The sequence below is a fragment of the Amblyomma mixtum genome, chromosome 9 (assembly GCF_055824585.1).
Source record: "Amblyomma mixtum isolate Tamu chromosome 9, ASM5582458v1, whole genome shotgun sequence".
Classification (NCBI taxonomy): domain Eukaryota; kingdom Metazoa; phylum Arthropoda; class Arachnida; order Ixodida; family Ixodidae; genus Amblyomma; species Amblyomma mixtum.
In genome coordinates this window covers 97,367,892-97,390,085 of record NC_143020.1, presented here as the reverse complement: position 1 = coordinate 97,390,085, position 22,194 = coordinate 97,367,892, and the positions used below count along the sequence as shown (strand labels likewise).

The 22,194-nt window shown below is 47.9% G+C and overlaps 3 pseudogenes; all 3 read right to left on the bottom strand.

Moving 5' to 3' along the window:
• Positions 1-5,309: 5,309 nt before the first annotated feature.
• LOC149330262 (putative E3 ubiquitin-protein ligase ariadne-2 pseudogene) lies at positions 5,310-7,033 on the bottom strand (annotated as a pseudogene).
• Positions 7,034-7,284: 251 nt separating this feature from the next.
• Positions 7,285-8,911, bottom strand: LOC149330261 (putative E3 ubiquitin-protein ligase ariadne-2 pseudogene; annotated as a pseudogene).
• Positions 8,912-9,162: 251 nt separating this feature from the next.
• Positions 9,163-13,903, bottom strand: LOC149330260 (uncharacterized; annotated as a pseudogene).
• Between the last annotated feature and the right edge of the window lie 8,291 nt (positions 13,904-22,194).

Genomic DNA, 22,194 nt, shown 5'->3' with positions numbered 1-22,194 from the left:
GGTCACCCTGCCAGAAAGCGATGTTGCCGAAATACTAATTGTTCTGTTTTCACCAGTTAGACACTTTTCAATCTCCCACCGCCGCCACCTTATACCTGTCCTCGAATAACCATTATTACTTTCGGTCCAATAGGTATTTGTGATGTGATTCATAAGCTATAGAATTCATCCTGAACAGGAACTGACGGCATCAATGCTGAAGTGCTCAAAAACACTAAACATGTATGCAGCATTATTTGGATTGGGAAGGTCGTTCCTGTCTCAGAAAGGTAACCGATCATGTCCCAATAACGATCGTCCCGTATCTATAACAATTGTTCGTTCTAAAATCAGGGAGCATGCTATCTATTTCAAGGTGACTAATTTCTTGTGTCATCCGTGAGTTTTTCTCGGCCCAGTCAGGAAGGCTTCCGTCAAGAATATTCCTGCAAAACTCAGCTCGCACGTTTTCCGACAAAGTTCGTCGTCGCCTACTACTCAAGCTCTCATGCTTGAGTATTTTTCCAGCGTATTTCTTCGAAAAGAGATTAAGTCGTCGAATTTAGAGCGAAAAACCTATAGATACACCTGACCTCGCCATAAGCGAACGGGAAATTTTTCAGCACTACTTAGCCTCGGTACAAAGTCATCCGGACCAGACGACATTCCTAACTGCTTCCATTATAGATACGCCGAATGGTGCGCAAAATATTTATTACCTATGTTCAACGCAAGTCCGCATAATGATGAAGTTCATAATGACTGGAAAACGGTGAAGGTCATAGCAATTCACAAATCTGGTGATAAGCTTTCGTTGATGCGCTGGGGGCTCCACCGTAAGTGTCGCCGGGTACCCACCGATGTTACAATGGCAGTGCTTTACTCTAAACAGAAAGTAGTAAAAAGGGAAGGGAGTAAAGTGTCCTCTAGCGCACTACCTTTGGTAAAACTGAGTGCGCTAGACGTCAGGTTGCTCTTTTTTTTTTACTCCCAAGCTTTCCCTTGGCCTGGTGCTCTGCTTCTTTGATGAGAAATGAGTGGGAAACGTCTTTGACACCGCTTAAAGTAGACGAAAAACATCTTCTGTCATACAGGACGCTGTGCGGCCCCATATTCCCCAATTACTAGATCCGTAGCTGCTAATTGTGACTATTGAAAGTAGGTATACTGCTTTGGAGAGAGCATACTCGTATGTGCCATTTATTTGTAGCATCTACCAGTTCGTCAATCGACACAGTTGTTCGATTAATCACATCTAATTAACGAGAAGTTACGCCTCCGCAGTCATAGCAAGTGGACATCTATTGAACGTATTCTCATTGTCTTATAAACATGTTGACGAAACCAAGACGTCGTGCTCACATACTTAAAGTGCCGCCGCATCCAAGTTAACGTTACGACGCTGAATGTGTATACTCTTATTTAACTTAACAGGACGTAGTTTGATTTGATTCAACGTGGAGTCGATGCAGCGCGGGTGCGAAGTTGCAGTACACATGTAACACTGTACTGTTCATTTTGTCCTGACGCGTGAACGCTCGGAGAATTACTGTTTACTAATGTTATAATCCCTTACAACGTGTCTAAGTCCACTAAAGGATAAAACATGCTTGATTACAAGGATTCGCCCAATAATGATGCAATGGATCGGTAGGAGACACTATATGGTCGGAGATATGGCGGGGAAGACTCATGACCCCGACAGTGTTGCGTTTCGAACTGATCTTTATTGCACTACACGCACTGTGAGGTCTGGTGCAACATCCATCAGGAAACATCGATATGGAATACAATAAAGGTAGATCTTTAGTGGATTTAGTACGCTATGATTCATCGTACATGACATATACGACGAAGATATAATTTTTCTTGATACAAAACAGCCGAAGAGTATGCCGGCTTAATCGCCTCAAGATGCATATAGGTAGTTTTAATATGGCATATCTGGGCGCATGAAATATTTGCGCAGCCATCTCGAAGAACTGATCACTATTTTCTTTTTGGATTTTCAACTTCGCCGAATCTTGTCAGATGTTCTGGAAAGCTATTGCTCGCACATTATTGCGCGCGTCTTATGTATACAATGTGCACCATCTTCTGCGATGGGAATGATAGCGATTGAAGACTGCTCCACTGTATTTGATCTATAATCAGAGGCATTGCTCAAAAAAAGGACCAATGAGCAACAATTTATTATGGGATTGCTCGTTATCCAGATGACTCATTCGAATTTTTAAAGAGTTGCTCAACTTAAATATAGACATCAAGTAGTCCCCGCAGGGGCATCTGCAACATGCAGATGTTGGTGAGTTGCGACACCACGGGTTCTTGAGCATCCGCAGGGACATCCCCACAGGGGGGATGATGGTGAGCAGTGCGCCACCACGGACCCGAGAACCCGCGCCTATAGCCGTGCGTAGCTCTGCCGTGTCCAGGGTAGAGGGGATCCTGGTGGTTGAGCCGATGCCGAGCGTTTGGACCTGTAGGCCCCTCGGCAGAGGCAACACACCACTTTGGCCCCAGCTTCCCGTAGACACATCCGGCCCGACCCGACCGGGGCAAATCGGCCGCATAGACTAAACCGAAGCCTATCAAGTATTGATAGCTCTAAGTGAATCGACCTCGAAGAGAACCGAAAATATGTTCCAATTATGCTGATTTCCATAAACCTGGCTATATGACAGTCCAAAAAAGGTCAGTTCGAATAATACGGACCTTCGAATTAAGCGAGTTCGCAATAACGAGGTATCCCTGTCAGTTTTCACGTATTACAAAATGCATAATCTGGCAGTTATACCGTACTCAGGGTGAGGACCCTCTAATACAACTCGAGAATGCAATTAAATGTTGTTGAATGCAGTGCAATACAGCAAAGCACAACAGAGCATAGAGTACAATGCATTACGAATACGAATGTACTTTTGCTGCACGTTTCTATTAATGACATTTTCCTGACTTGACCTTTCACGTATACCCTCGAGGAGGTTGCGAACACATTGGTGTAGTGAGGAATGGAAGAATTTGTGAACAAGTTGTATAATCAAAAGCAACAATTATGTCACAGACATTCCTCTGATCTGACACGCATTTTTATCGCTTGTAAAATATATCTGTGAATCCTATGAGGGCAATCAAAAACGAAGGTGAATAGTGCCGGGCAACGTTTTTTCTCTTCGCCCTTCTGTCCTCTCACGGAAAATGACCTCAAAAATCGGCCCAAGGTGCCACGCTGTGACGAACCTTGCGACGAAGTCCGAACGTCGTTTTCTTGCTTCTCGGATTCCTCCGACAACAGCAGAATTGTGTCCAGCTATGCCTCGATCTCAGTGGAGAGACGCTGCGATTCGTAGTCCGAGTCGACGTCCTGCTCGAGTTGGGTGATAACTCTATAGCTGCTGGTCCACGTCTGTGTCGACACTTGGAAAGTGGGCAGGTGAAGTCTTGGAAAGCAGGGAGGTGATCTCCGTAAACGGGCGACAAGGACATTGCCGGTGTCACATCGTCCGCGGTATCCATTGCTGTGCGACTTCCTTGCGAGGCCTCTATCGTTGTTGTGATCGCCTGAAGGCTCTTCTTGCGCATTGAAGTCTCCTTGCTCGGGGTTATGGTCTGGATGGGTGACGATCTCTCGCCATAAAATCTCCCTCAGTTAGGTAAACCTCTCGTCAACATGTGTGAAAACGTGGAGGATTTGCTCACACGTCCAGCCTTGTTGTGGACAGCACTCTCCTAGTGACGGGTGAATCTCCAGCATCATGTTAAAAAGATGAAGCTGTACCGATAATTCATGGTCTAGTTGCGAGAAGTGCACGACTTGATCCTAGGTAGAACGGATGTGGTGAATCATGTTCATACGTCGAATGATAAGCGCGACATGTAGCATGGGCTCTGCCAGAGGATTGTCCTGGCCTTCGTCTGAGCAATGAACTGCGTGCAGCAGTCTGTCCAAACACTACAAAACGTCTCCGCATATAACTCCTCAATAACCTCTTGAAAACCTGGAGGATATGCTGGATATAGCGGGCGTGTTCCTGAAGCTGGATCGAGTATTCGTGGACGAGCTGCGAGAATCGTACGACTTGATCTCAGAGAGAGCGGACGTGTTCCTGAAGCTGGATCGACAGTTCGTGGACGAGCTGCGAGAATCGTACGACTTGTTCTCAGAAAGAGCGGCCGTGTTCCTGAAGCAGGATCGAGAATTAGAGGACGAGCTGCGAGAATCGTACGACTTGTTCTCAGAGAGAGCGGACGTGTTCCTGAAGCTGGATCGAGAGTTCGTGGACGAGCTGCGAGAATCGTACGACTTGTTCTCAGAGAGAGCGGCCGTGTTCCTGAAGCTGCATCGAGTATTCGTGGACGAGCTGCGAGAATCGTACGACTAGTTCTCAGAGGGAGCGGACGTGTTCCTGAAGCTGGATCGAGAATTCGTGGACGAGCTGCGAGAATCGTACGACTTGTTCTCAGAGAGAGCGGACGTGTTCCTGAAGCTGGATCGAGAGTTCGTGGACGAGCTGCGAGAATCGTACGACTTGTTCTCAGAGAGAGCGGCCGTGTTCCTGAAGTTGGATCGAGAATTCGTGGACGAGCTGCGAGAATCGTACGACTAGTTCTCAGAGAGAGCGGACGTGTTCCTGAAGCTGGATCGAGAGTTCGTGGACGAGCTGCGAGAATCGTACGACTAGTTCTCAGAGAGAGCGGCCGTGTTCCTGAAGTTGGATCGAGTATTCGTGGACGAGCTGCGAGAATCGTACGACTTGTTCTCAGAGAGAGCGGCCGTGTTCCTGAAGCTGGATCGAGAATTCGTGGACGAGCTGCGAGAATCGTACGACTTGTTCTCAGAGAGAGCGGACGTGTTCCTGAAGCTGGATCGAGAGTTCGTGGACGAGCTGCGAGAATCGTACGACTTGTTCTCAGAGAGAGCGGCCGTGTTCTTGAAGCTGGATCGAGAATTCCTGGACGAGCTGCGAGAATCGTACGACTAGTTCTCAGAGAGAGCGGACGTGTTCCTGAAGCTGGATCAAGAATTCGTGGACAAGCTGCGAGAATAGTACGACTTGTTCTCAGAGAGAGCGGACGTGTTCCTGAAGCTGGATAGAGAAGCTGTTCCTCGACCTCTGTGGATAGACGCTGCGATTCGTAGTCCGAGTCGACGTCTTGCTCGAGTTGGGTGACACCTAGCTGTTGGTCCATGTCTCCTAATATAATGTCTCCTAATATAATGTCTCCTAATATAATGTCTCCTAATATAATGTCTCCTAATATAATGTCTCCTAATATAATGTCTCCTAATATAATGTTTAAATAACCTCTTGAAAACCTGGAGGATATGCTTACACGTCCAGCCTTGTTGTGGACAGTACTCTCGTGATGACGGATGGATCTTTTAGCATCATGTTAAAAAGATGAAGCTGGATCAGAATTCGCGGACTAGCTGCGAGAGTTGTACGGCTTATTCTCAGAGAGAGTCGACGTGGTCCGTCATGGTCGTACGGCTGGTGATAAGCGCGGCATGTAGCATGGGCTACAAAAATCGGCCCAAGGTGCCACGCTGTGACGAACCTTGCGATACAGTCCGAACGTCGTTTTCTTGCTTCTCGGATTCCTCCGACAACAGCAGAGGGGTGTCCAGTTGTTCCTCGACCTCTGTGGATAGACGCTGCGATTCGTAGTCCGAGTCGACGTCCTGCTCGAGTTGGGTGACACCTACCTTTTATACATATGTGGCACCGTGGACAATCCTTAGTGTGAGCAGAGATGTAGTTGGCAGTCTCAGAGTCGTCCGCACACTTTGTGATCCACTTCTTTATCGTATCACAGTCTGCTGGTGCATGGTAGTCAGCTCCACAACGAAAGCAGAAAGTCGTCTTGCAGTTTTTACAGATGACCCGCTTGCTTTTGTTTTCTTTGGCTCGGATGATGATGCTGCAGTTGGGACCGGGGCAGAACCGCAGCTCTGGGTGGCTCCGCACGTAGTCGGAGAACATGAACTGCTGGTACTTTTCGCGTAGCACAGATTTGCTCAGCAGACTGAGGACAAAGTCCTCGGGGACCAGAATGTTGCAAAACTGCGCCATGCATTCAATGGACGTGGAAATGCCCTGCAGGATCTGTATTTCAAAGTGCATTGCCCAGCAGTCTGGGCAGAAGTAGTGGCCACAGGCCAGGCCCCTGAACCGTTCACCAGGAAAGTTCTGCAGGCAGATGGGGCACTGCATCGAAGGGTTGTTCCGTATCGCCTGCATTTCAACGGCCGCAGATCGCAGTGGCTTGATCCGAGCATCTGCCAAGGCCTGCGCTGCATTTTTCTTGTACTTTTGAATTATTTCCTCTGCATTCCAGTTGTGGGTGTGCAACAAAACTTTGGCGAGCGAGGGCATCACACTGAGGCTGGCACAGATAGCCTCGACAGATTCATTGAGTAGCCGCTCAACACCCTCAATGGTTAGGCACTCGAATTCAAAATACTCGGGGTCCAGTTTTTTCTCATCCTGCTGGTTAATCTCGCCGTCCTCCGGGCAATTGTAGTAGTCATTGTAGGTCCATGTCTCCTAATATGTCTCCTAATATAATGTCTCCTAATATAATGTCTCCTAATATAATGTCTCCTAATATAATGTCTCCTAATATAATGTTTAAATAACCTCTTGAAAACCTGGAGGATATGCTTACACGTCCAGCCTTGTTGTGGACAGTACTCTCGTGATGACGGATGGATCTTTTAGCATCATGTTAAAAAGATGAAGCTGGATCAGAATTCGCGGACTAGCTGCGAGAGTTGTACGGCTTATTCTCAGAGAGAGTCGACGTGGTCCGTCATGGTCGTACGGCTGGTGATAAGCGCGGCATGTAGCATGGGCTACAAAAATCGGCCCAAGGTGCCACGCTGTGACGAACCTTGCGATACAGTCCGAACGTCGTTTTCTTGCTTCTCGGATTCCTCCGACAACAGCAGAGGGGTGTCCAGCTGTTCCTCGACCTCTGTGGATAGACGCTGCGATTCGTAGTCCGAGTCGACGTCCTGCTCAAGTTGGGTGACACCTAGCTGTTGGTCCATGTCTCCTAATATAATGTCTCCTAATATAATGTCTCCTAATATAATGTCTCCTAACATAATGTCTCCTAATATAGTGTCTCCTAATATAATGTCTCCTAATATAATGTCTCCTAATATAATGTTTAAATAACCTCTTGAAAACCTGGAGGATATGCTTACACGTCCAGCCTTGTTGTGGACAGTACTCTCGTGATGACGGATGGATCTTTAGCATCATGTTAAAAAGATGAAGCTGGATCAGAATTCGTGGACTAGCTGCGAGAGTTGTACGGCTTATTCTCAGAGAGAGTGGACGTGGTCCGTCATGGTCGTACGGCTGGTGATAAGCGCGGCATGTAGCGTGGGCTACAAAAATCGGCCCAAGGTGCCACGCTGTGACGAACCTTGCGATACAGTCCGAACGTCGTTTTCTTGCTTCTCGGATTCCTCCGACAACAGCAGAGGGGTGTCCAGTTGTTCCTCGACCTCTGTGGATAGACGCTGCGATTCGTAGTCCGAGTCGACGTCCTGCTCGAGTTGGGTGACACCTACCTTTTATACATATGTGGCACCGTGGACAATCCTTAGTGTGAGCAGAGATGTAGTTGGCAGTCTCAGAGTCGTCCGCACACTTTGTGATCCACTTCTTTATCGTATCACAGTCTGCTGGTGCATGGTAGTCAGCTCCACAACGAAAGCAGAAAGTCGTCTTGCAGTTTTTACAGATGACCCGCTTGCTTTTGTTTTCTTTGGCTCGGATGATGATGCTGCAGTTGGGACCGGGGCAGAACCGCAGCACTGGGTGGCTCCGCACGTAGTCGGAGAACATGAACTGCTGGTACTTTTCGCGTAGCACAGATTTGCTCAGCAGACTGAGGACAAAGTCCTCGGGGACCAGAATGTTGCAAAACTGCGCCATGCATTCAATGGACGTGGAAATGCCCTGCAGGATCTGTATTTCAAAGTGCATTGCCCAGCAGTCTGGGCAGAAGTAGTGGCCACAGGCCAGGCCCCTGAACCGTTCACCAGGAAAGTTCTGCAGGCAGATGGGGCACTGCATCGAAGGGTTGTTGCGTATCGCCTGCATTTCAACGGCCGCAGATCGCAGTGGCTTGATCCGAGCATCTGCGAAGGCCTGCGCTGCATTTTTCTTGTACTTTTGAATTATTTCCTCTGCATTCCAGTTGTGGGTGTGCAACAAAACTTTGGCGAGCGAGGGCATCACACTGAGGCTGGCACAGATAGCCTCGACAGATTCATTGAGTAGCCGCTCAACACCCTCAATGGTTAGGCACTCGAATTCAAAATACTCGGGGTCCAGTTTTTTCTCATCCTGCTGGTTAATCTCGCCGTCCTCCGGGCAATTGTAGTAGTCATTGTAGGTCCATGTCTCCTAATATGTCTCCTAATATAATGTCTCCTAATATAATGTCTCCTAATATAATGTCTCCTAATATAATGTCTCCTAATATAATGTTTAAATAACCTCTTGAAAACCTGGAGGATATGCTTACACGTCCAGCCTTGTTGTGGACAGTACTCTCGTGATGACGGATGGATCTTTTAGCATCATGTTAAAAAGATGAAGCTGGATCAGAATTCGCGGACTAGCTGCGAGAGTTGTACGGCTTATTCTCAGAGAGAGTCGACGTGGTCCGTCATGGTCGTACGGCTGGTGATAAGCGCGGCATGTAGCATGGGCTACAAAAATCGGCCCAAGGTGCCACGCTGTGACGAACCTTGCGATACAGTCCGAACGTCGTTTTCTTGCTTCTCGGATTCCTCCGACAACAGCAGAGGGGTGTCCAGCTGTTCCTCGACCTCTGTGGATAGACGCTGCGATTCGTAGTCCGAGTCGACGTCCTGCTCAAGTTGGGTGACACCTAGCTGTTGGTCCATGTCTCCTAATATAATGTCTCCTAATATAATGTCTCCTAATATAATGTCTCCTAACATAATGTCTCCTAATATAGTGTCTCCTAATATAATGTCTCCTAATATAATGTCTCCTAATATAATGTTTAAATAACCTCTTGAAAACCTGGAGGATATGCTTACACGTCCAGCCTTGTTGTGGACAGTACTCTCGTGATGACGGATGGATCTTTAGCATCATGTTAAAAAGATGAAGCTGGATCAGAATTCGTGGACTAGCTGCGAGAGTTGTACGGCTTATTCTCAGAGAGAGTGGACGTGGTCCGTCATGGTCGTACGGCTGGTGATAAGCGCGGCATGTAGCGTGGGCTACAAAAATCGGCCCAAGGTGCCACGCTGTGACGAACCTTGCGATACAGTCCGAACGTCGTTTTCTTGCTTCTCGGATTCCTCCGACAACAGCAGAGGGGTGTCCAGTTGTTCCTCGACCTCTGTGGATAGACGCTGCGATTCGTAGTCCGAGTCGACGTCCTGCTCGAGTTGGGTGACACCTACCTTTTATACATATGTGGCACCGTGGACAATCCTTAGTGTGAGCAGAGATGTAGTTGGCAGTCTCAGAGTCGTCCGCACACTTTGTGATCCACTTCTTTATCGTATCACAGTCTGCTGGTGCATGGTAGTCAGCTCCACAACGAAAGCAGAAAGTCGTCTTGCAGTTTTTACAGATGACCCGCTTGCTTTTGTTTTCTTTGGCTCGGATGATGATGCTGCAGTTGGGACCGGGGCAGAACCGCAGCACTGGGTGGCTCCGCACGTAGTCGGAGAACATGAACTGCTGGTACTTTTCGCGTAGCACAGATTTGCTCAGCAGACTGAGGACAAAGTCCTCGGGGACCAGAATGTTGCAAAACTGCGCCATGCATTCAATGGACGTGGAAATGCCCTGCAGGATCTGTATTTCAAAGTGCATTGCCCAGCAGTCTGGGCAGAAGTAGTGGCCACAGGCCAGGCCCCTGAACCGTTCACCAGGAAAGTTCTGCAGGCAGATGGGGCACTGCATCGAAGGGTTGTTCCGTATCGCCTGCATTTCAACGGCCGCAGATCGCAGTGGCTTGATCCGAGCATCTGCGAAGGCCTGCGCTGCATTTTTCTTGTACTTTTGAATTATTTCCTCTGCATTCCAGTTGTGGGTGTGCAACAAAACTTTGGCGAGCGAGGGCATCACACTGAGGCTGGCACAGATAGCCTCGACAGATTCATTGAGTAGCCGCTCAACACCCTCAATGGTTAGGCACTCGAATTCAAAATACTCGGGGTCCAGTTTTTTCTCATCCTGCTGGTTAATCTCGCCGTCCTCCGGGCAATTGTAGTAGTCATTGTAGGTCCATGTCTCCTAATATAATGTCTCCTAATATAATGTCTCCTAATATAATGTCTCCTAATATAATGTTTAAATAACCTCTTGAAAACCTGGAGGATATGCTTACACGTCCAGCCTTGTTGTGGACAGTACTCTCGTGATGACGGATGGATCTTTTAGCATCATGTTAAAAAGATGAAGCTGGATCAGAATTCGCGGACTAGCTGCGAGAGTTGTACGGCTTATTCTCAGAGAGAGTCGACGTGGTCCGTCATGGTCGTACGGCTGGTGATAAGCGCGGCATGTAGCATGGGCTACAAAAATCGGCCCAAGGTGCCACGCTGTGACGAACCTTGCGATACAGTCCGAACGTCGTTTTCTTGCTTCTCGGATTCCTCCGACAACAGCAGAGGGGTGTCCAGTTGTTCCTCGACCTCTGTGGATAGACGCTGCGATTCGTAGTCCGAGTCGACGTCCTGCTCGAGTTGGGTGACACCTACCTTTTATACATATGTGGCACCGTGGACAATCCTTAGTGTGAGCAGAGGTGTAGTTGGCAGTCTCAGAGTCGTCCGCACACTTTGTGATCCACTTCTTTATCGTATCACAGTCTGCTGGTGCATGGTAGTCAGCTCCACAACGAAAGCAGAAAGTCGTCTTGCAGTTTTTACAGATGACCCGCTTGCTTTTGTTTTCTTTGGCTCGGATGATGATGCTGCAGTTGGGACCGGGGCAGAACCGCAGCACTGGGTGGCTCCGCACGTAGTCGGAGAACATGAACTGCTGGTACTTTTCGCGTAGCACAGATTTGCTCAGCAGACTGAGGACAAAGTCCTCGGGGACCAGAATGTTGCAAAACTGCGCCATGCATTCAATGGACGTGGAAATGCCCTGCAGGATCTGTATTTCAAAGTGCATTGCCCAGCAGTCTGGGCAGAAGTAGTGGCCACAGGCCAGGCCCCTGAACCGTTCACCAGGAAAGTTCTGCAGGCAGATGGGGCACTGCATCGAAGGGTTGTTCCGTATCGCCTGCATTTCAACGGCCGCAGATCGCAGTGGCTTGATCCGAGCATCTGCCAAGGCCTGCGCTGCATTTTTCTTGTACTTTTGAATTATTTCCTCTGCATTCCAGTTGTGGGTGTGCAACAAAACTTTGGCGAGCGAGGGCATCACACTGAGGCTGGCACAGATAGCCTCGACAGATTCATTGAGTAGCCGCTCAACACCCTCAATGGTTAGGCACTCGAATTCAAAATACTCGGGGTCCAGTTTTTTCTCATCCTGCTGGTTAATCTCGCCGTCCTCCGGGCAATTGTAGTAGTCATTGTAGGTCCATGTCTCCTAATATAATGTCTCCTAATATAATGTCTCCTAATATAATGTCTCCTAATATAATGTTTAAATAACCTCTTGAAAACCTGGAGGATATGCTTACACGTCCAGCCTTGTTGTGGACAGTACTCTCGTGATGACGGATGGATCTTTTAGCATCATGTTAAAAAGATGAAGCTGGATCAGAATTCGCGGACTAGCTGCGAGAGTTGTACGGCTTATTCTCAGAGAGAGTCGACGTGGTCCGTCATGGTCGTACGGCTGGTGATAAGCGCGGCATGTAGCATGGGCTACAAAAATCGGCCCAAGGTGCCACGCTGTGACGAACCTTGCGATACAGTCCGAACGTCGTTTTCTTGCTTCTCGGATTCCTCCGACAACAGCAGAGGGGTGTCCAGTTGTTCCTCGACCTCTGTGGATAGACGCTGCGATTCGTAGTCCGAGTCGACGTCCTGCTCGAGTTGGGTGACACCTACCTTTTATACATATGTGGCACCGTGGACAATCCTTAGTGTGAGCAGAGATGTAGTTGGCAGTCTCAGAGTCGTCCGCACACTTTGTGATCCACTTCTTTATCGTATCACAGTCTGCTGGTGCATGGTAGTCAGCTCCACAACGAAAGCAGAAAGTCGTCTTGCAGTTTTTACAGATGACCCGCTTGCTTTTGTTTTCTTTGGCTCGGATGATGATGCTGCAGTTGGGACCGGGGCAGAACCGCAGCTCTGGGTGGCTCCGCACGTAGTCGGAGAACATGAACTGCTGGTACTTTTCGCGTAGCACAGATTTGCTCAGCAGACTGAGGACAGTCCTCGGGGACCAGAATGTTGCAAAACTGCGCCAAGCATTCAATGGACGTGGAAATGCCCTGCAGGATCTGTATTTCAAAGTGCATTGCCCAGCAGTCTGGGCAGAAGTAGTGGCCACAGGCCAGGCCCTTGAACCGTTCACCAGGAACGTTCTGCAGGCAGATGGGGCACTGCATCGAAGGGTTGTTCCGTATCGCCTGCATTTCAACGGCCGCAGATCGCAGTGGCTTGATCCGAGCATCTGCCAAGGCCTGCGCTGCATTTTTCTTGTACTTTTGAATTATTTCCTCTGCATTCCAGTTGTGGGTGTGCAACAAAACTTTGGCGAGCGAGGGCATCACACTGAGGCTGGCACAGATAGCCTCGACAGATTCATTGAGTAGCCGCTCAACACCCTCAATGGTTAGGCACTCGAATTCAAAATACTCGGGGTCCAGTTTTTTCTCATCCTGCTGGTCAATGTCGCCGTCCTCCGGGCAATTGTAGTAGTCATTGTAGGTCCATGTCTCCTAATATAATGTCTCCTAATATAATGTCTCCTAATATAATGTCTCCTAATATAATGTTTAAATAACCTCTTGAAAACCTGGAGGATATGCTTACACGTCCAGCCTTGTTGTGGACAGTACTCTCGTGATGACGGATGGATCTTTAGCATCATGTTAAAAAGATGAAGCTGGATCAGAATTCGCGGACTAGCTGCGAGAGTTGTATGGCTTATTCTCAGAGAGAGTGGACGTGGTCCGTCATGGTCGTACGGCTGGTGATAAGCGCGGCATGTAGCATGGGCTACAAAAATCGGCCCAAGGTGCCACGCTGAGACGAACCTTGCGATACAGTCCGAACGTCGTTTTCTTGCTTCTCGGATTCCTCCGACAACAGCAGAGGGGTGTCCAGCTGTTCCTCGACCTCTGTGGATAGACGCTGCGATTCGTAGTCCGAGTCGACGTCCTGCTCGAGTTGGGTGACACCTAGCTGTTGGTCCATGTCTCCTAATATAATGTCTCCTAATATAATGTCTCCTAATATAATGTCTCCTAATATAATGTCTCCTAATATAATGTCTCCTAATATAATGTCTCCTAATATAATGTTTAAATAACCTCTTGAAAACCTGGATGATATGCTTACACGTCCAGCCTTGTTGTGGACAGTACTCTCCTGATGACGGATGGATCTTTAGCATCATGTTAAAAAGATGAAGCTGGATCAGAATTCGTGGACTAGCTGCGAGAGTTGTACGGCTTATTCTCAGAGAGAGTGGACGTGGTCCGTCATGGTCTTACGGCTGGTGATAAGCGCGGCATGTAGCATGGGCTACAAAAATCGGCTCAAGGTGCCACGCTGTGACGAACCTTGCGATACAGTCCGAACGTCGTTTTCTTGCTTCTCGGATTCCTCCGACAACAGCAGATGGGTGTCCAGCTGTTCCTCGACCTCTGTGGATAGACGCTGCGATTCGTAGTCCGAGTCGACGTCCTGCTCGAGTTGGGTGACACCTAGCTGTTGGTCCATGTCTCCTAATATAATGTCTCCTAATATAATGTCTCCTAATATAATGTCTCCTAATATAATGTCTCCTAATATAATGTTTAAATAACCTCTTGAAAACCTGGATGATATGCTTACACGTCCAGCCTTGTTGTGGACAGTACTCTCCTGATGACGGATGGATCTTTAGCATCATGTTAAAAAGATGAAGCTGGATCAGAATTCGTGGACTAGCTGCGAGATTTGTACGGCTTATTCTCAGAGAGAGTGGACGTGGTCCGTCATGGTCTTACGGCTGGTGATAAGCGCGGCATGTAGCATGGGCTACAAAAATCGGCCCAAGGTGCCACGCTGTGACGAACCTTGCGATACAGTCCGAACGTCGTTTTCTTGCTTCTCGGATTCCTCCGACAACAGCAGAGGGGTGTCCAGCTGTTCCTCGACCTTTGTGGATAGACGCTGCGATTCGTAGTCCGAGTCGACGTCCTGCTCGAGTTGGGTGACACCTAGCTGTTGGTCCATGTCTCCTAATATAATGTCTCCTAATATAATGTCTCCTAATATAATGTCTCCTAATATAATGTCTCCTAATATAATGTCTCCTAATATAATGTCTCCTAATATAATGTCTCCTAATATAACGTTTAAATAACCTCTTGAAAACCTGGAGGTTATGCTTACACGTCCAGCCTTGTTGTGGACAGTACTCTCCTGATGACGGATGGATCTTTAGCATCATGTTAAAAAGATGAAGCTGGATCAGAATTCGTGGACTAGCTGCGAGAGTTGTATGGCTTATTCTCAGAGAGAGTGGACGTGGTCCGTCATGGTCGTACGGCTGGTGATAAGCGCGGCATGTAGCATGGGCTACAAAAATCGGCCCAAGGTGCCACGCTGTGACGAACCTTGCGATACAGTCCGAACGTCGTTTTCTTGCTTCTCGGATTCCTCCGACAACAGCAGAGGGGTGTCGAGCTGTTCCTCGACATCTGTGGATAGACGCTGCGATTCGTAGTCCGAGTCGACGTCCTGCTCGAGTTGGGTGACACCTAGCTGCTGGTCTATGTCTCCTAATATAATGTCTCCTAATATAATGTCTCCTAATATAATGTTTAAATAACCTCTTGAAAACCTGGAGGATATGCTTACACGTCCAGCACGTTCCTGCGGCTTAGCGGCACGCCTGCTCCCGGCCAGCTGAGAGCACTTTACACACAGGTAGTCTTGCCGGCCCTCACGTACGCGTCCCCTGTGTGGTGGACCGACAGTCCCCACTCGGGATTACGTGCTCGACTGGTTTCCGTACAAAGGGCCCCGCTTTTAGCGTTGGTCCGGGCGTACTCCACTACGAGCACGAGGGCGCTCCAAATTCTGTTGCAGGCGCCTCCTCTGCATTTCGACCTTGACCGGTTGAATGTGGAGTTTGCGCTCTTCGCACGTAGATTGGACGTCACGTTCGGTTCTAGAACGTATCGCGCCTCCGAAGTGGCGGCAGCGTACGACGACACACTTTAGCACCCTGCCGAGACCGTCTCATTTACACACACACAGTTACACTCATCAGACATACCCTTTCACTCTCGTCTACACGGCTATCACATATACACGGATGGCTCATACACAACAACATCGGCTGGCGCATCATACGTCATGTTTGATTCCATGGAACATCTCATTTCAGTCGGTCGCTTTCGGGTCGAGCTATCATCCAGTGCTTACGGTGCTGAGATCATTGCGTTCCAGGAGGCCATTACATATTCTTTAACATTGCCCGGTACACTACCTATACACATATATACAGATTGCTCATCCCTTCTCAAAAAATTAAACAATTACATCACAACAGACACTCGTATCTTTCACATCAAGCAATCATTACATACGTTAACACAGGCTCGACCCGTAAAGTTATACCATGTTCCATCTCATTCCGGAGTTCTTGGTAATGAACTCGCAGACATCATCGCATCTCGCGCCAGCCGATCCACACGCATCAGACGATCCACTTTAACTCGATCATCCATACGGAAACACTTACACAACACTGTACTCGCACACTGGCATCACTGGTGGCAACACAACATCGAGGGAACCGGAATTTATTCCTGGATTCCCAGTATACATAACATTCCCGACACATTTCCACCACCCAAACCACTAACAACACTCCTCACCGGTCATGGCCGCTTCCCATTTTATTTTCACCGTTTCGGACTTGCATCATCACCGTCATGTCCCTGTGGTCACCCAACCGGTGATGTGCCTCATTATTTGTCAACTCATTGTCCCATTACACGAGACATTGCCACACAATTACCACGTTCACAAACACAAACAAACACCACTGCGGTGTGGCGGTCCTGGCTCGATGACCGCCGCACCATAGCTCTGTTACTCCGCATTGTGTCTGTAGTCAGTCAGTCGCTCCCCGATCATTCACGCCGCTAGTACAATACACATGACACATTTCCTCACATACACACACACACATGACTGAGTACCGCTTCCACAGGGGGGACATTTGGCCCCATCATGGGTGGATGCTGGTGTGTCCTCCTCTCTGTGGCGGTGTGTCTCGGTTACTCAGAATACTTACATATTACACTTTTCTTTCATTTCAAATTCCCATACACACATTTACACTACAGTTACACATACCTTGATTTCACTCCTTTTCTATTCGCTTCTTCTTCTTTTACATTTCTTACATTACTCTCCTTAACCCTATGCACCACCTCCCTTTCCTTTTCTTTTTTCTTCTTCTCTAACACTTTCCGCATCATTTCTACACATTTATTATTCCTAGCTAACCTTTTCCATTTCTTTATTTCCCATTTTTCTTTCTCTTCTGTTCTTTCATATAAATCACGAACGAGAGGCACATTCTCAATACCTATCCCAATTTGCCCATGTTTCTTTCCCACTGCTTTCCTTTCTGATTTATACTTCACAAGCCTTTTGCCCATTTTCTACACCTTCAAGATCTTCACCTTCTCCCTTTCTACTCACCCTCAGAGATCTTCTTCCTCCTGCCTCCTAGATTGACGACCCATAGACCTTCATCACCTGGCTTCAACTTGTGCCTCTCCTCATCATACTCATACCCATCACACTTCTTTTTCTTCTATTTTCTATTCTCGCTTTTCATTTGTTTCCCATTTCTGATTTTTCTTCTCTTTTCTTTATTTTCTTTCATTTTCTTTTCTCGCTTCTAATTTGCTTCCCATTTCTGACTTTCCTTTTCCTTTTCAATATTTTACTTTTCTTTTCTTTTCCCTTTCTCTCCTTTTCTTTTTGTCAATATTGATTGCTCGATATCCAGGTGACTGATTCGAATTTTTACAGAGTTGCTGAACTTGAATATAAACACGAAGTAGTCCCCGCAGGGGCATCTGCTGCATGCAGATGTTGGTGAGTTGCGACACCACGGGTTCCTGAGCATCCGCAGGGACATCCCCGCAGGGGGGATGATGGTGAGCAGTGCGTCACCACGGACCCGAGCACCCGCACATAGCCGTGCGTGGCTCAGTCGTGTCCAGGACAAAGGGTATCCTGGTGGTTGAGCCGATGCCGAAAGTTTGGACCCTTAAGGCCCCTCGGCAGAGGCAACACACCACTTTGGCCCCAGCTTCCCGTAGATGGCTAAACCAACGCATATGCAAGTATTGATAAGTCTTGGTGAATTGACCTCGAAGAGAACCGAAGATATGTTCCAATTATGTTGATTTCCATAAACCTGGCGATATGACAGGACAAAAAAGGTCAGTTCGAAAAATCCGGACCTTCGAATAAAGCGAGTTCGCAATAACAAGGTATCGCTGTCGCTTTTCACGGATTACAACATAGATAATCTGCCATTTATACCGTACCCAGGGTGAGGACCCTGTAGTACAATTCGAGAATGAAATCCAGTGTTGTTGAATGCGCTGCAATACAGTGTATAAAGCATAGCATGTGTAGAGTATAATGCACTACGACTACAAATATACTTTCACTGCACGTTTGTATTCATAACATTTTCCTCAACCTTCTATAATCAAATCACGTTGTATAATCAAAAGCTGCAATCAAAAGCTACAATTAGGTGACAGACATTCCTCTGATCTGACGCACATTTTTATCGCTTGTAAAATATATCTGTGAATACTATGAGGGCATTCACAAAAGAAGATGAATAGTGCCCAGCGATCTTTTTCCCTTCAGTCCTTTCACGGAAAAAGACCTAAAAAAAATCGGCGCAAGGTGCCATGCTCTGACGAACCTTGCGACGAAGTCCGAACGTCGTTTTCTTGCTTCTCGGATTCCTCCGACAACCGCAGAGCGGTGTCCGGCAATGCCTCGATCTCAGTGGAGAGACGCTGCGATTCGTAGTCCGAGTCGACGTCCTGCTCGAGTTGGGTGATAACTCTATACCTGCTGGTCCACGTCTGGGTTGACACTTGGAAAGTGGGCAGGTGAAGTCTTGGAAAGTAGGGAGGTGATCTCCGTAACGGGTGACAAGGACATTACCGGTGTCACATCGTCCGCAGTATCCAATGCAGTGCTACTTGCTTCCGAGGGCTCTGGCGTTGTTGCGATCCCCTGAGGCTCTTCTTGGGCATTGAAGTCTCCTTCTTCGGGGTTACGGTCTCGATGGCCGCGATGAGATCTCTCGCGATAAGGTGTCCGTCAGATAGCTGAATCTCTCGACAACCTATGGAGGATATGCTTACGCGTCCAGCCTTGTTGTGAACAGCACTCTCCTCGTGACGGGTGGATCTCGAGCATCATGTTAAAAAGATGAAGCTGTACCGAGAATTCATGCGCTAGTTCTAAGAACTGTATGACTTCTTTTTGGGGAGTCGGATGTGGTCCATCATGTTCATACGTCGATTGATAAGCGCGTCATGTAGCATGACCTTTTGCCGCGGATTGCCCTGGCCTTCATCTGAGCAATGAACTGCGTGCAGCAGAGAGTTATAATATGCCATATCTGGGTGCATGACGTATTTGCAGAGCCATCACGAAGCACTGATTACTATTTTCCTTTTGAACTTTTAACTTGATTGAACAGTACCACTGGTTCTGGAAAGTTATTCGTCACACCTTAGTGTGTGCCGCTTATATACAATGCACACCATCTCCTGCGGTGGCAATGGTAGCGCTCAAAGACAGCTCCGCTGTATTCCCTCGAGAATCAGAGATATTCCTCACCGAAACTCCAAATGAGCAGCAATTATGTTATTGCTCGTTATTTAGTGGACTGGTTCGAATTTTTACGCAGATTCTTAACTTCAATATAGACACGTTGTAATCCCCGCAGGGTAATATGCTACATGCAGAAGTTGGTGAGTTGCGACACCACGGGTTCATGAGCATCCGCAGGGACATCCCCGCGGGGGGATGATGGTGAGCAGTGCGTCACCACGGACCCGAGCACCCGCGCTTAGACGTGCGTGACATCACCGTGTCCGGGGAAAAGGGGATACCGGTGGTTGAGCCGATGCCCAGCGTTTGAACCTTTGAGGCCCCTCGTCGGAGGCAAAACACCACTTTGGCCCCAGCTTCTTGTAGACGGCACCTCCGGCTTGACCCGACCGGGTCAAATCGGCCGCATATAATAAACCGAAGCAAATGCAAGCATTGATAGTTCTTAGTGAATCGACATCGAAGAGAACCGAAAATTTGTTCCATTATGCCGATTTCCATAAACCTAGTGATATGACAGGATAAAAAAGGTCAGTTCGAATAATCTGGACCTTCTAATTAAGCGAGTTCGCAATAACGAAGGATCACTGTCACCCTTCACGGATTACAACATACATAACCTGGCATTTATACCGTACTCAGGGTGAGGACCCTGTAGTACAATTCGAGAATGCAATGCAGTGTTGTTGAATGCACTGCAATACAGTGTATCAAAGTATAGCATATATAGAGTATTATGCACTACGACTACAAATATACTTTGAGTGCACGTTTGTATTAATAACATTTTCCTCAACCTTTTAGGTATACCCTAGAGGAGGTTGCGAACACTATGATTTTGTGAGGAAAGGAAAGATTTGTGGCGAAGTTGTATAATCAACAGCTGCAATTAGGTGACAGTCATTCCTCTGATCTGACTCCGCGCTATCCATTCCTGTGCGACTTCCTTCCGAGGTCTCTGGCATTGTTGGGATCACCTGAAGGCTCTTCTTGCGCATTGAAGTCTCCTTGTTCGGGGTTACGGTCTCGATGGCCGCGATAAGATCTCTCGCGATAAGATCTCCGTCAGGTAAGTGAACCTCTCGACTACCTGTGTGAAAATGAGGAGGATTTGCTCTCACGTACACCCTTATATTGTGAACAGCACTCTCCTCACGACGGGTGGATCTCCAGAATCATGTTAAAAAGACGAAGCTGGATCGAGAATTCGTGGACTAGTTGCGACAATTGCACATTTGTTTCCAGAGAGATCGGGCGTGGCGCGTCATGGTCATACGTCCGATGATAAGCGGGACATGTAGCATGACCTCTCTTGCAGCGGATTGTCCTGGCCTTCATCTGAGTCATGAACTGCTTGCAGCAGTCTGCTCAAGAACTTCAAAACGTCTCTACATATACACGAGGGCATACTCCGATAGTTGAGGTTTTTTGAAGGCGGTCAAATAAGCATGTAAAGGAATTGCTACTCCCCGGTTCCGAAGTATGCACTACAACGGTCCGTCACCCCGAAACACTCGGGCATTCACACTCTCGGGGATCCTGACACTCTCGAGGATGCCGAAACTCTCAGCCCCCCACCGACACTATCGGACGCACCTATAATCGTGGTGGAGCAGCGCAAGGGACGGGACACTGTGTCCCGCCTTTTGCGCTGCTCCACCACGATGTAACAGTACCAACTAGCCCAGATACTTGCTCTTCTGGACACCTATAATCTCGGTGGAGCCAGCGCTCAGTATTCTGGCTCTGTGCTTTCGATTACTCACAGTGGAATAATATCTCTTAATCCACTTTTCCAACGAATATTTGCAGGCATCATATACTGAAACAGTGCAAATGAGGTAGTGTTTCAGCTCACGTCATGCTTTCAGCAGGCGTCCAGCGATTTTCGTCCACCAAAAATGCGGATGCTGCAATTGTGAAACTAGCCCCTCTTGTGGGAGGCACGATAGTTCTCATGAGAAATTTCGGGATAGGCTAGTTTGGTTACGCAGCCATGGATTGTTGCCTGAGCAGATAAGCCGTAAGTATACACACTGACAACGGCACTTGTCTTAGGCAGGGTTCGAGGCCAATTATAGTCGCGTTTCGTAGTGACACAGGACTCCTGATTTTGGAATGCTGCAATGGGGTTATTTATCTCCAAGGATAAGTTGAAGATTACTGAATTTCTTCAAAAGTGCGAAGTACACAATACGAGAGGCAAGTCTCCAGCATTTTGAAATAAATACCTGTCGGAACTGTTCCTCGGGTTCAACAAAATGTCAGTGGGCGCATGTGAGTTCATTTCAGTTGCGAGAACTTTCAGTTAAATTTCCGACAACAGCAGGGCGGCGTCCGCGGATAATGGTCTTCCTCTGCGCTACGTCGTTTTGCACTCAATCTGTGCCTGCTCCACATCGTCTCACAGGGGCTGTGCCTTGGTCTCAGTGGAGAGCTGCTGAGATTCGTAGTCGCAATCCTGCTCGAATTGGTGGAACCGCAGTTCTGGAAATCTGCGGAATCGCACGGCAAGGACATTGCCAGTGTCACATCGTCCGCGGTATCCAATGTTGTGCGACTTGCTTCCGAGTGCTCTGACGTGGTTGCGATCGCCTGCAGGCTTGTTGCGCATTGAATGCACTTATTCGTGCTTGAGGGCTGGATGGGCGATGATCTGTCACGATAAGATCTCCGTCAGGTAGGTGAACCTTTCCACAACCTGTGTTAAAGCGTGGAGGATATGCTTACACGTCCAGCCTTGTTGTGGACAGCACTCTCCTCAGTACGGGTGGATCTCGAGCATCATGTTAAAAAGATGTAGCTGTACCGAGAATACGTGGACTAGTTCCGAGATTTGCACGACTTGTTACTAGGGAGAACGGACGTGGTCCGTCATGTTCATACGTCGAGTGATAAGCGCGACATGTAGCATGACCTCTTGCAGCGGATTGCCCTGGCCTTCATCTGAGCAATCAACTACGTGCAGCAGGGAGTTATAATATGCCATATCTGGGCGCATGACGTATTTTCAGAGCCATCACGAAGCACTGATTACTATTTTCCTTTTAAACTTTCAACTTCATTAAATAGTACCACTGGTTCTGGAAAGTTATTCGTCACACATTATTGTGTGCGGCTTATATGCA